This window comes from Cnephaeus nilssonii (assembly GCF_951640355.1).
Source record: "Cnephaeus nilssonii genome assembly, chromosome: 2".
NCBI lineage: Eukaryota > Metazoa > Chordata > Mammalia > Chiroptera > Vespertilionidae > Cnephaeus > Cnephaeus nilssonii.
This window is the reverse complement of record NC_137073.1, coordinates 50,064,184-50,090,237: the sequence shown is the minus strand read 5'-3', so window position 1 is coordinate 50,090,237 and position 26,054 is coordinate 50,064,184.

The window sequence follows — 26,054 nt, the reverse complement described above, 5'->3', positions numbered from 1 at the left end:
CAGCTGCTGATTCCTGGTTTCCTACCAAATTGCTGTCAAGTGACGAAGATCTCTGATCATAGTAATCTAGACTGAACTTTTAAAAAATCACATTATCACAGCTTAATTGGGCAGTGGGAATTCACAATATACTGTTTTCATATTAGTTTTTCTGGAAAGTCTTCTAGTTTTCTCCTCTTTCCTTTCCAATTAAGTTCTGCAAAAGAGCTCCTCTTCACTGATACATTCTAGAGGAAAACATCTGAACTTATTAATTTACTAGAGCTCTTATGATATCTAAAATCAATTAGCATGTATATGAAATATCAATTGCCCAAATTCCGTATCTGATGAATGCATAAATAAAGTGTGGCATAATCATTCAATGGAATATTATTCAGCTACATAAAGGAGTGAAATACTGATACATGCTACGTACCACAGATGAACTTTGAAAACATTTACTGAAAGAAGATAGACACAGAAATCCACATATTATATGATTTCATTTATATGAAATGTCCAGCGTAGGCATGTCCATAGAGAGAGAAGACAGATTGGTGGTTGCCAGGGGCTTTGGTGAACAGGGATAAGGAGTAACTGCTTATTGGGGACAGCGTCTCGTTTGAGATGACAAAACAGTATTGGAACTAGAGAACGGTGATAGCTGCAGAACACTATGAATGTACTTAATGCCACCAAATTATATACTTTAAAATGGTTAATATGGTAAATTTTATGTGTATTTTACTACAATAAAGAAAATATTATTGTATTCTCAGGGACTGTACGTATTAACACAAAACAAGGCAGAGATAGAGGTAGGATACAAGAGGCCACTCCAGCAAGTTGGTAATCAGCCACTTGGATATTTATTGAGAGCCTGCTGAGAGCAGAATACTGGGCTGGGTGCTGAGACACAGCAGCCAATAGAGGCAGACGTGGCCTCTGCCCTGGTACAGCAATTGCGTGCAGCATCCATTCTTCCATTTCTTCTCTTCTACCAGAGATACACTTATTTTTAGAGGTAAAATAAGAGAAAAAAATAATGATTGGACTCTATTGATCCACCAAATATACCTATATATTTGAAAATAAACTAAAAATGAAGCAAACAGCTGCTTAAACACATTAAAGTTCATCTTTGGTCCTAAATAAAGTTTACCTCAGGTTCTAAATAAGAACCTTATAGGATGCCATGAAAACAAGAAGGGATAGTGTATAGTGTATCTGCATATGATATCACAGATAGGGATCCTCTCAATCTTATATACCATTTATCATAAAGACTAAAACACACAAGATAGTTTGGATTACTGTTCAATAATCACTCACTCTCTCTACCCTTCCCCACCCCTCCCTGAGTAAGGTGTATTCCCCTGCCACATGGATTCAGGGCTTGGCCACTGGAACCTTAGAGGATGATGGAGGTGGAGGTCTTAAATGAGTTTGCACAGCACTTGTGTTTCTGCTCTCTGCCATAGGAATGTGCTCTGAGCAGACACTGGTCTGAGAACAGTGAAAAGCACATAAAGTAGATATAACCTCAACCAGCAACCTGAAGAAGAGATTCCCAAATATTCTAGACTGGATGAAACTGTCAAATATAGAACATGGGGCATGAGAAAAATTTCATGCTGTAAGTCATTAAGTTTTTTTAGAGTATTTTAGTGTAACATTATTATGGTAATGCTGATTAATACAACAAATACATTGAAATAAACTCAGAATTGTCCCACAATGTGACAATACTTAAACAGCTAACTATCAATAATAAATTAGCTATTTCTCTCCATATTTTCTTATTCAGTTATACATTTAGTATTAAAAATTATCAACTGAGTAAAATGAAAATTTAAAGTTTGTAATCTAACTTTTATCTGTTAGTATAACTGGAAAAATTATAACTGGATGAAAAAATTATAAAAATGTTATCTTAACTGGGATGTTAAGGAATATAGAAACTTATAATATTTACTGCATATATGCTGATATAATGAGGTTCCAATAAACATCTTGATGAAAGCAAATTAATCACTAATTTACACTTTCTTTTTGCAAATTAGCAAGATTGGGTTTAAATGAAATGAAAAATGTACTTAAGTATGCCATCAAAGCAGGATCTCTGGTGGCATGGTTTCAGACATTTCTGTTACTAATTCCATGTTTTCAGGCCCCAGGAAGGGCTCATAAAACAATGTTACCTTTTTTGTTGTTGTTGTTAATCCTCATCTGAGGATATTTTTCCATTTATTTTTAGAGAGAGTGGAAGGGACGGGGAGAGACAGAGAGAAACATCAATGTGAGACGCATCAATTGGTTGCCTCCTGCATATGCCCCGACTGGGGCAGGGGATTGAGCCTGCAACTGAGGTACATGCCCTTGACTGGAATCGAACCCAGGACCCTTCGGTCCACGGGCCGATGCTCTAACCACTGAACCAAACTAGTTAGGGCCAATGTCACCTTTTTTGTGAAATTTTCCTATGAAATATTCAAGTTTATAGGGAAGCATTTGGCACATTCGAAAAACCTTATGTTATTCTAGAAGGAAAAATGAAAATTGAAAACAATACATACATACAATACAGTGACTATTAAGATGTTTATGAAAACGTTGAGTCTCTTAAAGAAATGTAATTCAGTTTTAACTTTACACAGGGCACAAGGTTTCTTTTTCCTAATAAAATGCTAGCTTATCAGTTAAACATCTATATATATAAAGAGCCAGGGCCTGTAACGACCAAGGCTCAACTGAACACCAGAAGTCAGTGCTGGGTTGCCGTAGTGACCCAGCACTGACTGCCAAGGGGGCTGTGGATCAGGCCCAGAGAGAGGTCTGCAGAGAGAGTGGCAGGGTCTGATCCCCAGCCTCTGTGGCAGCTGTTGATCAGCTGTTGCCTCTCCCTCTCTCTCCCAGCTTCACCAGCAGCCGCACCTCTCTTTCTCTCTGGGCCTGAGATAGGCCTGGAGATGCTGACAGGCATAGAAACCGACCAATCAGAACCAAATCTGGGTGAAGTGCGAGTTGCCAATGGCTGCCTAGGAGGCGGAGCTTTTGACGCTGACTGGCATAGAAACGGACCAATCAGAACCAAATCTGGGTGAACTTCAAAGGCAGAACCTAAGGTGGGGGCTGAGGAGGGGTTTTAAGGGCAACAGCTATTTGGTATAAGGTGTAAGAAAGTGGTTCAATTTTTTTATGACCAGTTTGGTAGTATAGTGCATATGGCTGGCTATCAGTCCAGATATAGGGATTATGTGTTTTTGTCTGCCAAGAGCATCTCCTCCTGCTGAAAAAGGCTTTTCCCCCCTGCCCCCAATTAAGCAATCCTATCCTATATAATCTATCTATACTACTAAAAGGGTAATATGCTAATTAGACTGGGTCGACCAGCCATCTTCCGGACATCTGACTTTCTTCCAGACAAAACCATGGTGGTGGGGGTAGAGGCAGAGGCAGTTAGGGGTGATCAGGCCAGCAGGGGAGGGCAATTGGGGGCAAGATCAGGCCAGCAGGGGGTTAGGGGCAACTAGGCCAGCAGGGAGGGAAGTTGGGGGCAAGATCAGGCCGGCAAGGGAGGGCAGTTAGGGGCTAGCAAGCCAGCAGGGGAGGGCAGTTAGGGGCGACATCAAGCCGGCAGGGAAGGGCCATTGGGGGCGAGATCAGGCCATTGGGGGCGAGATCAGGCTGGCAGGGGAGGGCAGTTGGGGGCAACCAGGCCAGCAGGGGAGGGCACTTGGGGGCAAGATCAGGCTGGCAGGGGAGGGCAGTTAGGGGCGATCAGCAGGCAGAGGCAGTTGGGGGCGAGATCAGGCTGGCAGGAGAGGGCAGTTGGGGGTGAGATCAGGCTGGCAGGGAAGGGAAGTTAGGGGCCATCAGGCAGGCAGGCAGGCGAGTGGTTAGAAGCCAGCAGTCCCAGATTGCAAGAGGGATGTCTGTCCGCCAGTCAGACATCCCCCAAGAGGTCCCCAATTGGAGAGGGTGCAGGCTGGGCTGAGGGAATGCCCCCCCCCCCCGCCCTGTGCACGAATTTTGTGCACTGGGCCCCTACTTATTTATAAACTATGATGAAACACCTAATGAAGTTGATTTTCCTCTCATTGGACACTCTCTGCCAGTCACAAAAGTTCATTTGAATAGAAAACAAAATAATACACAATAAGAAGAAAATTAAACAACATTCATGAAGAAACACAAACATAAAAGGAATTTAATATTTATGATAATTAGAAAAATATCTGAGGTTAGATAAGTAATAGATATAGGCAAAGAGAAATAGTATTCTACTTGCCTGAGAGAGCCAAGAGTTAAAAATGACCATGAATAGATCAAAACACACCACTCAACAGCCACAAAAGGAATAGCCAGAAACTATTTATGCATTCAATAAACATCAACTATACAATATGTACTTGACTAGAAAGTTAAATAAAACAAGGAAGTGGAGATTACAGGTTGTAGGAACTCTGAGAACCTTATGTACTAACTAGAGCAGAAAAACATTAAGGAATTATAATTTCTGCCCTGGGCGAAAGTATGCTCAGGAAAACTCCAGGGGCAGGTCTCCAAAGCAAATTCATTGTGCGTGTCCTTAAGCTAAATTAAAGTGGAGCCATGGAAACCTTTCCTTGTATATGCATGAACTATAAAGCAGTGGGCCTTGTGACCAAGCAGAAAACTTCAAGAAAGCAAGAAAATAAAGTATGGGGTAAGGGGGCAATACTATGAATTTTACTGCTGTATAAATTGATAAAATATTTTGCTATGTAAATTCAGAAATCCAGTGAACTCCTAACTACATCCAAAAAACTAAAATATAGAATTTTTAATATCTGTAAGACTAAGTAAATTTCAAGTCTGAATTATTTTAAATGCTTAAATGACTTCCAAAACATTTTTAATAAACCTTTATTGTTCAGATTATTACAGTTGTTCCTCTTTTTTCCCCCCATAGCTCCCCTCCACCTGATTCCCACCCCACCCCATGCCCTTACCCCCCCACACACTGTCCTCGTCCATAGGTATAAGACTTTTGTCCAATCTCTTCCCACACCCCCCACACCCCCTTCCCCCCAAGAATTGTCAGTCCACTCCCTTTCTATGCCCCTGATTCTATTATATTCACCAGTTTATTCTGTTCATCAGATTTTTTTATTCACTTGATTTTTAGATTCACTTGTTGATAGATATGTATTTGTTGTTCATAATTTTTATCTTTACCTTTTTCTTCTTCTTCCTCTTCTTAAAGAATACCTTTCAGCATTTCATATAATACTGGTTTGGTGGTGATGACATCTTTGGGGGTGTGCAGGGGAGAGCATTATTCAACCTACCACACTGGCTTTGAAGACAAAAGGATTTACCTGGTAAGGAATGTGGGTGGTCTGTAGTGGCTAAGAGCAGTCCCCAGCTGACAGCTGGTAAGACAAAGGTGACCTCAGTCCTACAACTGCAAGGATCTGAATTTTCCCAACAAGAGTGAGTTTAGAAACAGATTTTTCCAGAGTCTCCAGTTAACAAAGAACTCATTTAAACCAACACTTTGACTTCAGCCTTTTAAGCAGAGAACCCAGTCATGCCATGCCAATTTTCTAACCGACAGAAAGGCAAAGCCATTGTTAATGGTGGGGTGCCCTCTGCATTCCCATCTGTTACTGGTGGAATCTTGGGATGCTGCAGGGAAAAGAATTTCCTAAGGCCCCCATGAAAGGATGAGGTATCGTGGAAAGCTTAATTGATGATGTAAAATTAAGGGGATTCCCTTCCAAGGTCCCATCTCCCTCCGTCCTGCCATGGAAAAAGTCTAATCTTGTCTTCAGCAGGCCTAGGATTAAGGCCATTGCCCAGTCTCCACTCCATATTAAAGCACAGTTCGGTCCATCATCTGGCTAGTTTAGCTTGTGTTCCCAGCTGCAGTCCATTGAGTGTGGGGTCCATGATTTACTAATTTTATAAATAATCAAAGAAGCATTTCTCTTTTTTATCATGTGCTCCAGTATAGTTTAAATAACATGGGAATTTTATTCCTTGGGGATTTGAAAAAATTTAATGAAATGCACGCAGTAATATAGTTGACAGTATTTAAAAAAAAAAAAAAGAATAGAAATATACCCAACAAATGACAAAATAAAACAAGTAAGATTCACTCTAGGAAGTAGAAGAAAATTTTAGACAAAATATCTTAGAGAATTAGATGTAAGAGAAGAAATACAAGAAAAAGCTGAGATGTTATTTCAATTGAGAAAGATTTAAGGAAGCGAGCAAAGTTAAGGGGAAAACACTATCACAGAAATAAAAACCAAATTGGAAGCATTAATATAATGAACCAAAACTGGTGAAAATATAGTTGTAATATGGAGGGGAAACTCAAGAAAATAACAGAGAAGTGAAGGTAATACACTTAAGAGGCAGTCAAAACATAGAGAACAGAATGTAAAAATTATTCATCAACAAAAAGATTCCATTTCTAAAAGAACACCTATATGCTCACATAAAAAGGGCTCAGTGTGCTTCATGAGAAAACAATTAAAAAGAAATATTTCCTAATGATATTATTGACTTTCAAAAACAAAGAGACTGTTTTGAGTATTTTAGGAGATAAATCAGACCTCCTAAAAGTATTTTAAAAAATGGTCAAAATAACCTCAGACTTCACCTCAGCAACACTGAAGCCCAAAAAAGACAAAGGAACTCCATCTTCAGAGTTGAGGGGAAAGAGATGAGATCCAGCCAGGCTGTCATTCATAGAGCAGGAGGAAATGTCTGATTTTGCAATACTTCAGGAATAAATACACTAAAAGCTCTTCTTGAAAAATATAAATGAATTTTAATAGACTCAATTGCAAGATGAATCAAAACAAAGAACTCACAAGAGAAGAAGATCCACTATGAAAGAATTGGTGGTACATACTGATCCAAAATAATATAATACAAAAGTTATAATAGTATAATTCCTGAAAGAACAGCTATATAGGTATTAATTATAATACAATAAGTGATTAATGCAAAAATTCCCAAATGTCCCAACAAAAACAGAAAAAATTTAAGAATATTTACAATCTAAAACCTCAATGTTACTAAATATGAAATATTAAAAATAAACTAATTAACCAAATGAAATTAAACCAAAAATAAATCTAAAGAAGGTAGAATGAAATAATAATAATAACTCATCGATGTTTCTAACTCTCTATCCCTCTCCCTTCCTCTCTGTAAAAATCAATAAAATATTTTTTTAAAAAGAATGAGAATGAGGGAAAATACAAATATGGCATAAATTAAGGAAATTATAAGGAAAGATTTGTACAATGTTAAGCTAATAAATCTTTAAACCAGGATTTAAAAAAAAGAATTCTATTAATAACATTCACCATATAGTCCTCTAAATAGATAGCAAAAATGCATTTGCTATAATTTAATTTTTTATGAAATCTGGTTTTAAAATATTTGATTCTTGATTTTTTAAAATTTCAATGAAGTAAACAATTTATAGTTATTTCATTAACATAATAGCACACATAATACAATGGCTAGCATAATGCCAAATGTTGAAACACTGGAAGCATAAGTATCAAAGTAAGAAGCAGGATGAGAAGATGCCTAGTAGGACCAGTGTAGCTCACCTTGCTCTGGAAGGATAAAAACAGAGCACCTCAAGATTTTAGAAGTATCAAAAAAAAAGAAGGCAATGTTATTTCTGTTTATAGACATATGACTATCTCTATTGAAAACCAAAGGTAAACAACTGAAAAAGTACTAGAAGAAAACAAAGTATTCAGCTGGATGCAAAATTAATATACAAAAATCAATATCTTTCTATGTTATTATAAAAGTAGAAAAATATATCGATAACTGGAACAAAAAGTACAAAACACCCTGGGGTAACCTTAACCAGAATTATATAGTTGCTATAAGAAAGAATATAAAACTTTACTGAAGGACATAAAAGAAGACTTGAAAAACTAGTTTCATTTCATTTTTGGATGGGAAGACTCGATAGTATAAAAGGATGTTTTTCATTAAATTAACCTATAAATTCAATGTCATAAAAATCAATATCCCTACTGTACTTTGAAAGTTGGGTCCTTAATTAGAGCAAGGGAAAGTGAAAGGCCTCTTAAATATTCAAATATATTAAGGCTACAAGAATGAACTATCTCAGGATCAGCACAGAAATAGACAGTCAGTATTAATGCAACAAAATTGACCCAAAGTATAGAAATGTGCCATTTGATAGATGGTATTCCAAACCAGTGGAGGGAAAAATGAACTACTGAAAGACGTAGGTTGTAAAATGAACCAGCCTTTTTGGAAAAAGATAGATATTTGGAAAAATAATTAAATTAAATCCATGCTTTATATCTTGTTACAAAATAAATTCCATTAAGAATTAAAAAGTTATATACAAAGGCAAAAAAAATAAGTTTATAAAGAAATTAAAGAAACAATGGTAAATATTTGTTTATAAACTTAAAATGCAGGAGGCATTTCTAACCATAAGCATGATATAAAACCAAGAAGCAATAAAATAAATTATGGATAGATAGGTTCCCATAAAAATTTCAAAGTTCTGCAAGGCAAAAGATAGCATAAAGAAAACAGAAGCAATCAGGGAAAAGTATAGATAATACACAGAAAAGACAAAAATCTAATATGTCTAATACATATTAACATATATATTAAAGTCCGTATTTTAAAAATCAAATAACCCAATACGGGGGAAAATGTACATATACAGGCAACCCATAGAAGAAATACTATGGGGCAATAAACTTATGAAAAGAAGCTAAACCGAACAATTATAAATTTAAATTAAAACAGGATTACCAAAGATTAATGATGGATGCTAGCCAGTATTGAAAAGTGTCTGGAGAGGTGTAGCTTAATAAAAACTTTATTTGGCAAAGCAACTAATAACATATTGATTGACAAAATATTTACTGAAAATCCACTAAAAATTTAAAAGGTCGGAACCTTATCACATGTACTAATTTAGAGAACAGAATCAGAAGAGGTGTAGGGGGATGAGAATGAGGGAGACAGGGAAGAGGAATAAGAAGAGGAGAAGGAAGGGGAGGAAACAGATAAAGAGGGGGAAGAGGAAGAAGGGAAGGAAATGGGAGAAAGCCTAAGAAGGAAGAGGAGGGGGGAGGAGAATCACATAAAAATTTTAAAAATAAACTTGAAGAATATACACAAACTGTTAGTTATTTCTGGAGGGTGGTGCGATAATAGGGGAATGTCGCCTTACTGTAAATATTTATGCAGCATTTAATTTTTAATAACAAGAATATATTACTTTTGACATAATCAAATATTTCAAAGTAAAATGAAAATGCAAGCAAGCTTAGAAAGAGAGCATTTCTTCTTAGTTGATTTCTTTGCCACCTTTTCTCTGCTGAGTGAATATCTAAAGCCCGCATAGGTAAAATTTCTGATTTCCATCCTAGTTGTGACCATTTCATCCCCACTGTTCCTGCACGGCAAACAGAGGAGTACGAAATGGTCTCCATCAAAGCTTCACCCCTTAACACCCAACACTGACACTATCTCCCCAAAGGGCTCAGATTGTTGATTTTCAGAGCCATTAGGCAAGAAATGTTGGAAAGCTAGCACTGAGTTATATAAATAATGATCTGAAAGGAATGCAAATGATTGTGCTTTGCCAAGTCAGCAATCTAAGAATCCTGTTGGGGAAGGAACAGAAAGTTGTTTATATCAAGATTGTGATGTTTCCAATAAATCTGAAAATCAAAGAACTTACTTGGACAGGCCTGCTCCTTATTAATACTTTGGAAACGTCTTATCAGCAAAAGGCCTCCTAGGATTTGTTATCCTTGCTCTGCAGAGTGAAGAGGAGGGTTTTCACTTTTGAATTAAAATTTTTGACTCTTTCCTAGCATTGGTTCAGTAGCATAAAAATTCAGTTTAGTGTTGACTTCTATATAATAAACAATGTATGCCTGTTCATTTGTATGCCTCTACATATTTATATGTTCACAGATAAAAATGGTGAAAGGAACTTGGAAAATATATGTTAGTAACTAATTCTCCCAATCAATACATAAATTATTGGAAGACAATTATGTCAAAGTTCCCTGCAGAATTATTTTCTTCCCACTGATAAGCATAGAGATGACTCACAGAAACTGAAATCACCACCAAACTAGCTTCAGTAACTTGGAAATAGTTTAGGAATGTGTGTTGGATGGACATGTGCATACCTTGGGTGTCCCTGAGTGTCCTCCATGAAGAAAGGCAACAGCTTGCTTCATTATTCCCTTTTCATCTTCTGGATGACATCTCACATAGTTGCTAGACAACTGTAATTCACAGTCACTTCAAGTCAAACCTCATTTATGCATTTAGAAGAAAGTAGTCTTTGTCTTTTGTAGTCTGCTTCAAGATTGATCTTTAAGTGAAGTATGGGATCATCTTAGACAGGTCCAAAATGCAAAATGAGGGATTGTTTGTGAGTAAAACTCCACCACAGCTGACCTGGGAAAGAAAGAAATACTGGTACCAGGTGTTCAAGGGTTAACATTAGAGGCAGATCATGGCTGAGTATCATCAGAGAATGTACAAATGAGAAAGGATGTTAATTCAAAAGATGTCTTGAATTCATTCAATTTAGGACAAAAACATACCGTGGTGGACATTGTCAGTGCTAATATTCAGGTCTTCCTCCTGCACACAGAAGACTGCGCCTCCAGGCACACTTGTGATTGGGCAGGGCCTAATGCTAATTCCAGTCAGTGTTATGAGTAGAAGTGCTGGATGCCTGTTCCCAGCAAAAATATTTAATTGCTGGCATGAGACCCTACAGAACTCTCCACTTGCTGTTTTTATCATACAAACACATTATAAAATGGCAGTGTCATGAGATGGTGGTGGTGTTTTTTGTCTGTTTTGATTAAACCTCACCCAAGGATATATTTTTCCATTATTTTTTTTAGAGAGTGAAAGTAAGGGAGAGAGAGAGAGAGTGAGAGAGAGAGAGAGAGAGAGAGAGAGAGATCGGTGTGAGAGAGACACATCAATTGGTTACCTCCTACATGTTCCCTGACTGGGGCCGGGGATTGAACTTACAACCCAGGTACATGCCCTTGACCAGGAAAGGAACAGTCAACCCTTCCGTGCATGGCCCAACACTCTAACCACTGAGCGCACCAGCCAGGGCTGGTAGTTCATTATTCATCCTGGGTCTCTGAATGACTGTGAAGGACAGAGATCTGCTACTGGACCTCATTGGTGTAGTCTTGTTTTAAGTCACTGAGATTTGAGTGTTCTGTTACAACTACATAACCCAATCTGTTCTCACTAACACATATGCTTGATCAGGGTATAGATGAAAGATCTTTTTGGTGCCACCATTATGGACAGCAAAGATGAGTTGGGGCTTAGTATTATAATTTCAAATATAGAATAAAGTTTATGACATAGTTAGCTATGTACATAAATAAGCATAGAAATAAATAGGTGGATAAAAATTTTATAGACAATTTACATAAACTAATAACTAGGGTTTTTCAATTTTACTTTCATTTTCAAATACCTGTAACTTTATTTACTTCTCTAGCATTGGTCAAATAATTAGCTATATTTAAATGAACTCTGATTAAAAACTAGAATGTATAGTTTAAAAGATTTACGATATATATGTATACTATAGTGACTGGAATAATCACCTTTTTACTTGGAAATTTGGGGTTAATGTATAGGTGGAGCTTTTAACCCCCTCTGATAAAAATAGAATAAAACTGAGTTTGTTCTAAATCAAGCATGTCAAACTCAAAGGCTAACACGGGCCAAATAAACAAGGTTTAAGTGTATGTGGGCCGCAAAAAAAAAAAGCTTCAATTTTCATAGAAACGTGGGTTTATTTCAATGGAGGCATGCTGAATACAAAGGGCTGAAATAAATGAGTAATCGTTAACATAAAATAATAGAACATTTTAATAAAAATTAATATTTTTTTCTTGAACATTAACTTACCAGACACTGAATAACTGCACAAATTAATAAGCATAATGCAAATAAACCTATTTTTCTTGTTCTCTGAAAGCAAAATATTTCCTGTTGCGCACACCAAACAAGTCAGTCCAAGACTAATGACGTGGCAATTGGCTGCTAAAATATTCGCTGCTAGTATTAGTGGAGAGAAATGGTGCGCCTGCGCCTAAGGTGTGTAAGGGAAATGAATGCAACACGGTTATAGTAATCAGTCATTAGTGAACGTTGTAGTTCGTTATTAATAATTATGTATAACAGGATATTGTAAAAATTAAGTTACATGCTTGTTCTAAAAGAAACAAGATTTTAAGTGCATCTTTCCTGTTGCCTAGAAGTCTCAGCTTAGATCTCAAAGCTAAAGACACTGGGTGCTAAGAGAACAACTATCTAGCCCGGCCATTGTGGCTCCGTGGTTGAGTGTCAACCCAATAACCAGGAGGTCACTGTTTGATTCCGGTCAGGGCACATGTCTGGGTTATGGGCTTGATCCCCAGTGTGGGGCATGAAGGAGGCAGCTAATCAAAGATTCTCTCTCATCATTGAGTTTCTATCTCTCTCTCTCTCTCTCACTTCCTTTCTGAAATTAATTTTTAAAAAGAGAGCAAGAACTATCTAAACTGAGCTGTCACACCACTTACACTGAACTCACCATCACACTGGCTCTATCTCCACCTATCGCCCACTGATGTACCACCTTCCTTCCACTGGCAATGAAAGAGGGTGAGGACAATGGGAGAGGGCATTAGCCAGATCAAGAGGCTCCAAGGGCTCCACACAGGCCTGCAGCAGATAATGGGGAAAGGAAATCTTAGGAAAGCCTGATGATTTTCCCTGGAACTAGGGCTCACTGAGCTTGGTTTACAACTCTCTCCTGGTATCAGTTGGCCCTGACTAAGGGTGAGAGAGCCCCTGGTGGGAGCGGGCACATACCGACCAATGGCAGGCAAAGAGCCCTGCCTGCAGGGAGCCAGCTCCACCAGGGCATCAGCAGGGAAAACCACCTGCATCAAAGAGCTGCAGGTGGAAAGTTCCCTTCGGTGAAGCTTCCTCTCACCAGAGTGGCCTGTGAGAGGAAGAGCATTTGGGTAGCTGCCATGTAGGAACAGCAACACCAGCTTGGTCGGTTTAGACTCGCATGTCCCATTCCTTCTCCGCCCTCTTCCCCATGCTCACCCTGGAAGAATCAGAAACAGCCTTGGGGATAGGGATGAAAAGATAGGAACCCAGTAGGTGTAATCAATGGGCAAATTGTACTCCTCTTGCCTACTGTGGTTTCCACGCCTCAGTCAGGAGCAAGCTGTAAAGGGGGAAAGTTTTTAACTGGGTAAGAAATAGACAGATTTATAGATGAGACTGAACTTTCCAATGTCTGAAAATGAGACTCTAATTCCTGAATGTGACGAAAACTGTGAGATCTGCCCAAGCTAGTTTCCTTGGGTAGATACGGGAGATCAGACAGAAAGGGCTCAAGGACAAGGTAAAAATAAGTAATGCAATGAAGTTGCTTCCTGCTGGATCCTACCAATGAAATGCATATGTGGTAACATTTCTGGATCCAGCATAGAAGAGCTACAATCTTTGGAACTCCTGAGGAGAGAAAATGGACCGATAGAGAGGGCTGGTTCTGTACCCACACTCAGCGTATGCCCTTTGTACTTACGACCTAACGATGATAAAATAAGAATTCATATGCTCTAAATCTTACAGGTGAAGACACTGAGACTCAGTCAATTGCCCAAGGACACAGCTGATGATAACAATGGCTATAAATAACATGTATTGAGTGGTCTCCATCAGCTCTGTACTGAGAGATTCATAGGCATTTCTCACTCGGTCCCAACAATACCCGGTATTGTTGCCCAAGACAGTAAGTCAAACTCAGGTCTTTTTTTTTTTTTTTTTTGCCTCCTCCTGCTTCGCCATCCTGGGCTACCTGGCACTTTAGGAAGACAAAGAGAAGCTTAGTGCAAGAACTTCCCCCCTGCTTCAGTGTATCCTCTAGTGAGGAATAGTTTGCATAGGCAGCCTCGGAGCTAAAGAAAATGTGGTCTTGATTTAATGTCCACTCTTCTTTCCATGGCAGGAGCAGATAGTTGCAACAGAATAACAGAACAGAGTAGATTTTACTCACTATCCACTGGCAGTCCCCAATTATGTGATTCATAGCAATAGTTGCCGGGCTGTTTCAAAAATATTCATTTTCTCTGTTTAAAGCTGTCAGATACAAACTGTTGGGTTGCAGCCTGATATAAAATTAACTATCAAGCCTACCTCTACTGCCAAGAGTAAAAACTTAGAACCATAAAATTGGATGGTTTACTATGCTATAGTTAACTTTACAGTTAGCATTATTAGTTTTCTTCTAAGGAAGAGCACAGTATTAGATGTGGGACATAGTGCTCAGTGCCATGCAGTCACAGAGAAACCTATTTGCCGACGTTACTGAAATTGTACCAGCTGGAAAGGAGGGACAGATAATTATATACACAGGTACACAGATTACACAAGTCAAAAAAAATGGAGCAGACAGGACGATGACCATCCGGGTTTTCTTAGGCAGCACAGAATGTGGTACTTGTACATCTTAGTTATGATGGTACTGAAATCTACAAAGACATCCTCAGTCATCACCTCGGCCCTTTATTTTAACTACAAAGGAAGGTTATGTTCTATTCTGTGTTGGTAAGAAACAGATTTTGTTTTTTATTTTCAAGGTTTTGTTTTAATTAAGAAATCCTACTCCATGGAAACTTAATTTTTAGAAATCAATTTTATAACCAAATCTGTTCCTTCTACCCTTTGGCTGAAATTTTTAGGAAAATGTACTTCGTAGCCAACCTCTTTTATTCCTTTGCTATGTTAAGATATATAAGGGGTTGGCAAAAATAGGTTTACAGCTATCCATATGGAAAATAATACAATAATTAATAAATAATAATATAAGAATAAACTCTGTGTTTTGCATACTCACAACTATAAACCTACTTTTGTCCACCCCATAGATACATACATACTTTTGCCATTATGGAATTGGTTTTCAAGGTAGGCAATGGCGGAAGTGAAGTATTATGAAAGGACCTGAAGGAAGCAAGAAACTTTTTTTAAAAAATATATTTTATTGATTTTTTACAGAGAGGAAGGGAGAGGGATAGAGGGTTAGAAACATTGATCAGCTGCCTCGTGCACACTCCCTATTAGGTTATGTGCCCACAACCAAGGTACATGCCCTTGACCGGAATTGAACCTGGGACCCTTGAGTCCGCAGGCCGACGCTCTATCCACTGAGCCAAACCGGTTAGGGCAAGAAATTTATTTCTTCAACACTCTTAACTTCCTGGAGTTTGCTCATGTATTACCCATTTCTTTCCTCCTCATGATGATTAATTGTTAAATCACTAAAATAAAGTAAAAATTCTGTGTTCTGTCTTCGGGTACAGAAAGCAAAGGAATACTAGAAGAACTGCATCTGAATCCTCAGCCAGAATCATATCATGGAAAGAGAAAACACACACACACACACACACACACACACACACACACGAAACATGTCGCAGCACCGCTGAACAAGGAAGGATTCCAGGGATGGTTAAAAAAGGAGGCCTTCAAGAGAGAACTCCAGAGCCTAGGACCACACGTGGGCAGGTTGGAATGAGCGGGGAGAACGTCACACCACAGCAGTTACACATGCACAATCGAAAAGGCGCTTGTTCCGCCTCCCCTTTTGGAGATAGTGTGGATGGATTTGCATTTAGCTAAAGCATCATGCCACAGTAAGCATACCCAACCCAGCAAGGTCGTGTTATAGTACACAGTATGTTTCTAATTGATTTTCTCTTGAAGGATATATGGCCAGACTAATTCTCCTTCCCGGAGTTCAGCAGAGAATGCCCCAGCATTTATTCTTCTCTGGTACTGTGGGCCTATGAAGCCAAATCCAAAAGCTCCCTTAAACTAAGGGGCTAAAGTGATTCTACATGACGTGGTGTTTCAAACAGTCTCAAATCAAAGGACAATGAATACCAGAATTAGAAAGTGGACAGGATAAATGACAGCTGCCTGAGTCGTCACATAGAGAAGTTCCCTCTAAAGGAAGCCTTTTTTAAGAAGAAAATCTTACCATTTGGACATCATGGATGGACCTAGAGAATATGATGAAGTAAGTCAGACAAAGAAAGACAAATAGCACATGATTTCACTTATATGTGGAATCTAAAGAACCAAATTAATGAACAAACAAAACAGAAACAGACTCATGGATACAGAGAACAAACCGATGATTGCCAGAGGGGTGGGGGCTGGGGAGACTTAGGTGATAAAGCTGAAGGGATTAAGAAGTACAGATAGGTAGTTACAAAATAGTCATAGGGATGTAAAGTACAGCATAGGGAAAATAGTCAATAATATTGTAATAACTATGTATGGTGCCAAGTGGATACTGGAAATATCAGGGGGAACACTTTGTAAAGTATATGATTGCCTAACCACTATCTGTACACCTGAAACTAATACAGAATAATATTGAATGTAAACTATAATTGAAAAATAAAATTAAAATAAAATAAAGGAAGCTTTAAAAAAAATAATAACTCTCCCTAAAGCAAGCCATCAATGGGGAAAGGGAAAAAAAGATTTGTGGACTTTGCCTATATGGAAAATCTCCTGAAAGCTTCAACAAAATGGCCACGGAATCCTGCATAAACACTGGCAATTTTTAAAGTAATGACTGCTCCTTCCAACCCAATCTCAGCAGCAACAAAGAGTATAGTACTGCAAGGAATAATTCAGCAGTCCATAAAAACAATTCTGCTTTATGAAAGTAGGTGATACTCATGTACCACAAGAAATAAGGAAACATTCTCCCTTTCTGAAGCATTTATGGTTCATGTGTTAGTATTTATACTAACCTGTATTATTCCCCTGTTTAATTTTAAGTGACAGTGTTACCTAAATTTAGGCCTCTTTTATTCTTTGTTATTTTTTTCTTATGCACGTTCGCTCTTAGGGCAACATTAACACTGCAGCACAGAAACTTACACATGCTGGTGATTATATTTTCCTTCCTATGTGCTTCTTCTTTGTTGTGGATTAATGCTTATGATCTTTGTCATGAAAGACAAGTAAATCAGATTTATGTTCATGGAAACATAACAAGAATTTTGGAAATGTTGTCATCAATCCCACATGTTCTGTTTACTTAGATTCATAAAGCTGGAAGGGAATCTCACTAAGTGATTTTAGAAATGGAACTTTATATGGTCTGATATCATTTACTAATTTTCCAGAAGGGCAGCTTGCCTGAGCAAATGGGTAGTTTCTCTTAGGCCCCTAGAGGCCTAAGTGATAAGATTAAACCCACTTTTGTGTACGAGAATGCACTGTTTTTAAATAAAGGAAATTCTGATGTCACCTTTGTGAAGATACAAAGCAGACACCACAGAACACCTTAAATAATTCTGGTATCAATAGAGATAGATGACACCAGAATTCCTAAAAGCCTAAAAACATCTACAAAGCATGTAAAAGTAGAACTTCATTGTTTCCTAAGGTACTAGTGATACAATATGCAACATAAAATATATAATATTCTGAGTGTCTGTTTTTTGCATGGTGGAGCTACATGAGATGAACCTGCTAGGAAGGTACTCTTCCAGCAGGAAATCCATTTATTTGGTCTCCCCAATATTGTTTGCTTTAGGAAACTGAAAAAGCTCAGTCATTTGGGCCACCTGCTGCTGCTCAAGTATCCATAGTAAAACATCTCAAATAGGTGGTGGTTCTGATTGTTAAAAATCATTCAGAAACTGGACTGTCATAACCTTCTCATTGTATTAAAATGCTTCCCACATACAAATTTGCTCTTTAGATTACTACCAAACTTACTATAGCCAGAGTGGACCTCATCATGGTGGCAGAGAGACTTGGTTAATAATAATGAATTGACAATGCATGGCAGGAAGCAGGAGATGGCTGTAGGAAATAAAAAGAAATACTGGGACTAGGTCATGAGGCATGGTACACAGCAGTGGCTCTCAGATGGTAGCCTGCAGCAGAATCACCTAGACAGCTCTTTAAACAGATTGCTGGACCCACCTCTGGAGTTTCTAATTCAGTAAGTCTGTTGTAATTCAATGCCTAAAAGTCTGCACTTCTGAAATTTCCCAGTGAGGCTGACCATATTTTGAGAATGGCTAGCCATGGTATTTGCTCTTGCAAAGCCCTAGCTCCCCAAGACACAGGGATATCCTCCTACCTAATAAAGATGGAATATGCAAATTGACCGTCACTTCACGACAAAGATGGAGGCGCCTACAGCCAATAAGGAGGGAATATGCAAATTAATGCAACAAAGATGGTGGCAGCCAGCCCGGAGCAAAGGCCGGAGGCGGCACCCGGCCCTGGAGCGAAGGCGGGAGGCGGCAGCCAGAGCAAAGGCCCGGGTCCTGGGTGCCGGAGAGAGACTGGTACTGGCAGCCAGGGGAAGGAAGGCCTATTCTTGCATGAATCTTCATGCATTGGGCCTCTAGTATATAATAAAAGCCTAATATGCAAATTGACCAAACGGCAGAATGACTGGTGAAACGACCAGTCACTATGACGTGCACTGACCACCAGGGGGCAGAAGCTCAGTGCAGGAGCTTCTCCCAGCTCCCAGGCCCCAGGCCAGCCAAGGTGGGTGTCAGCAGGGGTGGGGGGGGGGGGTCGCCCAATCACCCCACCAGTCACCCTGCAGAGGGAGGAGACTGGCAGTGGTGGTGAGGGGCAGTGCTGGCGAGCAGGCAGTGCCAGGCCAGCCAAGGCGGGTGCCAGCAGGAGACCTCAACCGCCCCGCCGGTCACCCCGCAGATAGGCCCTGATCGCTGGCCAGGCCTAGGGACCCTACCTGTGCATGAATATCGTGCACCGGGCCTCTAGTATAAAATATAAAAACAGAAAAATCTTAGAAAAAAAAGTTTGCTTTCAAGTCTCTGAGAAACATTTTTTTCACATACCATAGGATTACCTGCAACCATTCATTTCCCTAATGACGGAGCTAATTGCTCTGATCCAAAAAGACCCCAAAAAGTTACAGCCTAGACTGGAGGGCTTTTTCCCCTAGATATTTACATTTCAAAGAAGGAATAGGCCCAGAACTTGGAGACATCTCTTGGTAGTACAAGCCAAGACACACACGTATTCTGGCTCCTGGACAGGTTTTATTTATAAACTGAAGGGTTGGAGTAAGGATTTACGCCCATTATGTTTCTAAGGAGACCTTTACTGGAGGGGAGAAGGACAGCTGCCTCCTTCCCCATTACAAGCAGAGAAAAGTCATTGTCCTGCCTCTCACCTATGGAGTGTCCAGCCACTCAAGTAGGACATCTGGCCTGACTTTCATCACATCACTCGAGAGGTGAATTCTGGGGCAATGAGGGGCTACGTGCTTAAGAAATCCCTCTCTTATCCAGAATACTTTGGGTTTGCTTTTGAGATAAAATTAATAAAAACTGATATTAAAAACCCAACAGCCTCCAACCTTAAATCAGCTCTACTGTGATTAAGATGTTTAGCATCGCCAAGACCGGTTTGGCTCAGTGGATAGAGCGTCGGTCTGCGGACTGAAGGGTCCCAGGTTCGATTCCGGTTGGGGGCATGTGCATTGGTTGCGGGCACATCCCCGGTTGGGGGTGTGCAGGAGGCGGCTGGTCGATATATCTCTCTCATGGATGTTTCTGGCTCTCTGTCCCTCTCCCTTTCTCTCTGTGAAAGGTCAATAAAATATATTTAAAAAAAAAAAAAAAAGATGTTTAGCATCTCCTGAAAAGAGTCAGAACTGCACCCAATTCATTCTGTAAAAGGAATACTACAAAATTTTATCCAAATGATTTCTACCTGGTGGCAAAAAAGTATCCCCAAATGTTGCAGTTTATTGCCTTTTGAGCCATTAACCAGTTTCCGATCTAACTTAATCTCATTCTAACATCCTCTTATTAAACTTCCTATAAATGCTCAAGTTTCTCAAAATGCTCTTGGAATCAGCCTGCCATCCTACGGGTTCCTTCATTATGTGATGAGTTGAGTGAAAGTGTTGATAGGGATTTATATTTGTGCAAGTTCCACTTTTTGAAAATTGTATTTACAGAAGGGTCCAACAACCATCACTCCAACAGAGCCCATAGCAACTGGGTTAGCCCCTGGTCTGTGCTGCTGTTGAATCTCTACTACCTACACATAGAAGCTCAATGTCTCCTCTTGACAAAAAAGGACTCAGCCTGCTAAGCAAGCAGCAGCATCTGCCTTCTAATATCAATGTGCACTCCACCCTGCTCAAAGTGGGGGGGGGGGGGGGAAGCTTTAACCCTTATATCTGCTCTTTGGCAAAAAGACTTCCTAAAACTTCTAGGTAGTACAACCCCATGTGCCACTGAACAGTCACACAAAATTCCATCCAAATGTCACCTTCTGGAGTTGTGCAATGTGGGTGGCTCTGGGTGGACCCCACTTAGGTCTTATCCAGGGAAGACAGGAAGGATCATTAAAACGTCTTTGTACTTTATCCATACTCTATAAGCTTGTGGTTGTAGAACGACACACTCGTCCAGATGAAAAAGAACCTACTCTATCTAGGTCCACATCTGGAATTATAGGACTAATGAAGAAAGAGCTAGCGGTAGGCTGCTTAAATGTGTATAATGAGCCTCAGTCTTTTCCATTTGCCTGACTTTTATGCAGAAAGTCCCTTCCTTCTCCATATAGGTAAACGGATTTATTCACTGCTTGACTCTCAAGCACAGAGGCCCACAAAGGCAGGGCAGGCTCAGCTTTCTACTTGTTCTTTGTCCAAGCACTTAAGCCTCAGAAGCAAACTCTGCTTCTTCCATCCAGCTGTATATATGGTTTGTAGTTTAACATTACCTGGTAGGAATGATTTGCTGAATTGTTGTTGAGTGTGAAGCCACTGAGACCTAGATAATCAACTATCGTCACAAATATATCATTGCAACCACGGCGGACTCTATTACATCACACCATGCCAGCTCCATTAAGACCTCAGGAAGTACCTGCCTGTCCCCAGCCTCAGGGATACTGCTGTACCTCCAGAGCCACAAACAGGTTTGTATCCCATATACCTCTTTTTCTGAATAGCTTCTAGAATATCATATACAAACTTGATGTCCTTTCTGGATGTCTGTGGTTGGCATTTTTTTAAACTAATGTCATTTCTTGCTCCATTTTAATATCCATGCTTTTCTGTTGCTTTCTTCTTTTTTCCTTTAAAATTATGTTATTTTGCTTTCTCTTGTTCTCATTCTCTCTCCATTCTTCTCTCTCTCTCTCTCTCTCTCTCTCTCTCTCTCTCTCTCTCTCACACACACACACACACACACACACACACACACACACACACACAAATATCTGTAAACTTAAGATCTTTCTGGAACTAAGCAGGCAGTAGAAGAGAGAAACTGAATTCTTGAAGTCCAGTATTTAGTACTCTAGTCCCCTGTTAACTTATGCCCTCGTGACTCCACATATTATTCATCTGTGATCTCCTCCACTCTATATTTTCCAGTCTTTCTTCCCTACTTTTATCATGAGCACTTAATCAGCATATCTAATATTCAAGAAATGTCATTAAGCCGTTCTTGATATTAGGTCAACCTTTCAATATTTTCAAGAAACTGAGACATATTGTTTAAGGGGAGCTATTTGTTTGCGGGAAGTGGTTTTTGAATTAGTAGCAAGTAATTTGTGTATTTGTGTCTCTGTGCAGCAAAAGTAAAATTTATTACTGCAGAATATGTTTCTGATTGTGTTTTAAACTTTCACTGACCACCAGCATCATATGAAGTACCAGAAGCAACAGCATTAGACCTCATTACAGCCCAGAGGGCATGCTGCCAAGAATGGTCATTTTCTTGCTTCTATCTAACATAATTCTATTTATTTGGCTTACCCTGTCAATTTAGGCTTTATTTGTCATCTCTTATTAATCATTAGTTTAAAAAACCTACATCTATCACCTAAAATTCCCAAGCAAGTCTAGTCATATGAAGAAAAGAAAAATCTAATTTGTAGAAAATATGAGTCCCGATTTTGTTATAAATTCTGAGATTGATTTCTGTAATAATGTATCAGAAAAATTTGAGTAATAGTCTTTTTATAGGTTTTAATGTTGTAAATTCTAGCTGTTAAACTTTTAGCTTTAATTCTTGTTATATCCATGAATTCAAGGAGTTTGGAAATTATTCCTTAACCTGAATTCCTTATTAATGCATTATAATCTCTTGTGTATTGTGATTACTTGGATAAGGGCAAGGGCAGGGTGAAGGTTACTCTTTCCTCTGAAAAAGAGGACCAGGGTGGAACAGTGTTTTACATTTCACGAGTGCTACCTACATATTCGCTGACTGTGAAAGGAAGACATCCCTGCCAGGCGGGCCTCCAGCATCCAGCCTCAGAATGCCTCCCCTGTGCTGTGCCGGATCTCACTTTCCCTGACCCCTTCTCCTGTCAGCTTCCTATCATCTTTGACTCAATGCAGACAGCGTACGTGGAAAGCATCACTAGCATCAAACATGGGGAGAGATGGAGAAGCAGCAATCCCTCTTCTTTTATTTAAACTGCATGAAAGCTCATAGGACAATCATATAGGAAGAAACCCTACAGCTCAAATGGATAGCTATAGAAGTCCCTACACCAGGGCAATGGTGAAAATTGTGAACTATAACCCATCCCTCCACACCCACTCCCAACCTGCTGATAGTCCAAACTCGCCCAAGTTTGAGGGTTGGATCAAAATTTCATGTTTGTTATTAGCTATTTCTAAATAGCCCAGAGAAGTTACAGCCATTTGGATGGTGCTTCCTTAAGTGACTGAAATCTAGAAACAACTCCCCCCACCACCACCACCCTGGGGGAATCACACTAAAGCATCAGAAAAATGCATATTCTGGCAGAATTTCCATTCTCTCCGCCTTGCCTCATCCTTATGGCAGTTTCATTGAAAAGCTTCTGGTGATGCCTGGCATACAGACCATATGCATTTACCCCATGAAACCCCACTAAAGTGACAAGGAAAGATTTTTTTTAAAAATGACTGTATTAGTTTCCTGAAGCTGTTATTTATGGTTATAAATTACCATAAACTTGGTGACTTAAAAGAAATTAATTCTCTCAAAATTCTAGAGACTAGAATTTGAAATCACTATCACTGGGCAGAAATCAGGATGTCAGCAGGGCCTCTGGAGATGCTAGGAAAGGCCGCTCCTTGCCTTGTCCAGTGTCTGATGATCGCCAGCATTCCTTGAGGGAAAGGTTCATATTTGTTTCTCCTCTCCCATCTGTAAGGAACCTCCCTCTGCCTCCCTCTTGTGATTGCAACGGGGCACACCTGGATATCCAGGCGACTCTTCTGTCTCGAGATCATTAACCTAGTCACACCTGCGCAGTCTGTGCCACTTAAGGGAACACTCGATTAGGGCATGGATATCTGGGGCTGGGGCATTATTCGGTCTACCACATGCCTATGAAGATATGAGAAGAATCAGCATCATCTAAGAAAGCATAACTTTTTAGAAGATTAAAGTAGACGGAGCAGTGAGGACAGACCAGAGAAAGAGAATACCAACAAAAAGTGAACTGTGCATCTACCTAGCTTCCCTCTCCCAACTGACAGGCAAGCAGAGATGATTCTCTGGTGAAATAAAATCAGAAAAGCCTCACAGTCATGGTCTTAAGTGAAACGGAGGAGAGGACAGCGACCAGGAATGCAAATTAGGAGATGAGCTCAAAGGGACTTGCAAGCCCCTTCATCTGACCCAATCCCAAAATGCCATCACACACCCCAAAGTCAGGGATTGAGGGATTCCTCTTGGCAAGAAAATGAACAATTTCAGAAAAATGCACCTACAAATAGTAAGATTTGAGGGCATCCCAGTGAAAAGAACTGCTCCTCCCCTTAGCCCTGTAGTAACAGTTCTCAAAGTTTTTGGTCTCAACACTTCCTTAAACTCAAAAATTATTGAAGACTCCAAAGAGCTCTTGTTCATGCAAGCTGTAGTTATCAAATGTTACCATTTTAGAAAATTTTTTTAAATGTTATTAATTTGTTTCAAAGTAACAAGCCCATTTCATAACATAAGTAACATATTTTTATGGAAAATATATTATCCAAAACAAAAAAAGTTTTAGTGGAAGGGGGGTATATTTGGCAACCTCTTTAATGTCTGTCAAAATAAAATACATTTGGGTTCTCATATCTGCTTCTGCATTTCACCTGTTGCAACACATTGTTTTGGTTGAAGTATATGAAGAAAATGCAGCCTCACATTAATAATTGCAAAAAGAAAGAGTATTTTAATAGCCTTTTCAAATAATAGGGGTTGAAACTATACCACTGAAAGGGGAGGTTGGGAAGATAGAAAATGGTAAAGGGGTTCACATATATGGTGACAGAAGGAGACTTGACTTTGGGTGGTGAACAAACAATGTAATATACAGATGATATACTATAGAATTGTACACTTGAAACCAGTGAACTTTTTGTACTCTATCTTACAATTTTAATGTATCTTTCTTTCACCCATGTATAATTTTGTAGCATCATGCAATTTATCATTTGGAAAATCTTTGCTCATTGGTCTATACAAATCGTTCAATTATTAAGGTTTCATTATACAATATCAAAAAAAATACATTTGTTAACATTACCATTGACCTCATCAGAATATCCTATCTATAATAATAAAAGCGTAATTTGCTAATTAGACCAGATGTCCTTCTGGACAAAGCCGCGGCGGTGGGAGCCGAAGCAGAGGTGACCGTGGTAGGTGGGGGCCAAACCCCTTGCACAAATTTAGTGCATCAGGCCTCTAGTTAAGTATATTCTGGGAAGCTGTCAAGTTCCCAGTGTCCAAAACAAGGTTTCCAAAGTTCTGATTTGTCTTAAAAGCTTGAATTTTATCATTGGCACTAAATATTGACAGTTGTTTTTCTTAAAGTGACAGGCTCACTTTATTCATTTTTAAGACAACGTCTGTCAAATACCCAAGTTTGAATAACATAGTTTGTCATTCTTTCAAGTAAAAATGGTTTCTGTGAAAAAAAAATATGGTCACTTCAACTCTCAATTCAAACTAGTGTCTTCCTTAAGACAGTCATTGTATTGCAGTATGCAGCAAAACTGCTGTAGGCAGTTTTCTCATCAAAATATTAAAAGATGTGTACTCAATTTCTAAGTTTTACTGCTTCACCAAGGTCAACCTTCAGTGAAACCAACATATATTTTTGAAATATATTTTTATTGGTTTCAGAGAGGAAGGGAGAGGGAGGGAGAGATAGAAACATCCATGATGAGAGAGAATCACTGATCGGCTGCCTCCTGCACATCCCCTACTGAGGATCGAGTGTACAACCCAGGCATATGTCCTTCACTGGAATTGAACCTGGGACCCTTCAGTCCATAGGCTGATGCTCCAGCCACTGAGCCAAACCAGCTAGGGCCCAACATATTTTTTACAACAGTGTGTGGTGCCCCTTCCTTTGTTCATGGCAAAGTCTTCAGCAGTTTTATGCATCAATGTTTTATACCATCAGTCTAAATGTTAACAGTGAAAAGGCAAATACTATTTGGTATTAATAAAAAATAGTTCTAAGCTTGTGAAACCCTGCAAGATTCTCTGAGATCTCAAGTGTCCTTGAATAACACTTTGAGAAGCATTGCCCTATAATAAAATAAACAACCCTATCTTCATGGTCTGAAAATCCATTGTGCATTTAGTCCCTTAAAAATATGAAGTTAATTAAGAATTATCTTTGTGTTGGGGGTTTCCAACATCACCCTCAGGTTTAATGATCCATTAGAAGGACTCACAAGACTAGAAAAGCTGATGTACCCATCGTTATATTTTACTACAATAAAAGGACACAGATTAGAGTCAGCAAAGGGAAAAGGTACATGGAACAAAGTCCAAGAAAAAACAAATATATGTCCCCTTCCATGTGTCCCCTTTCAGTACAGTCACAGAGAGATGCATTGCATTCTCCCGGCAATAACATATGACACAAACTATTGCCAACAC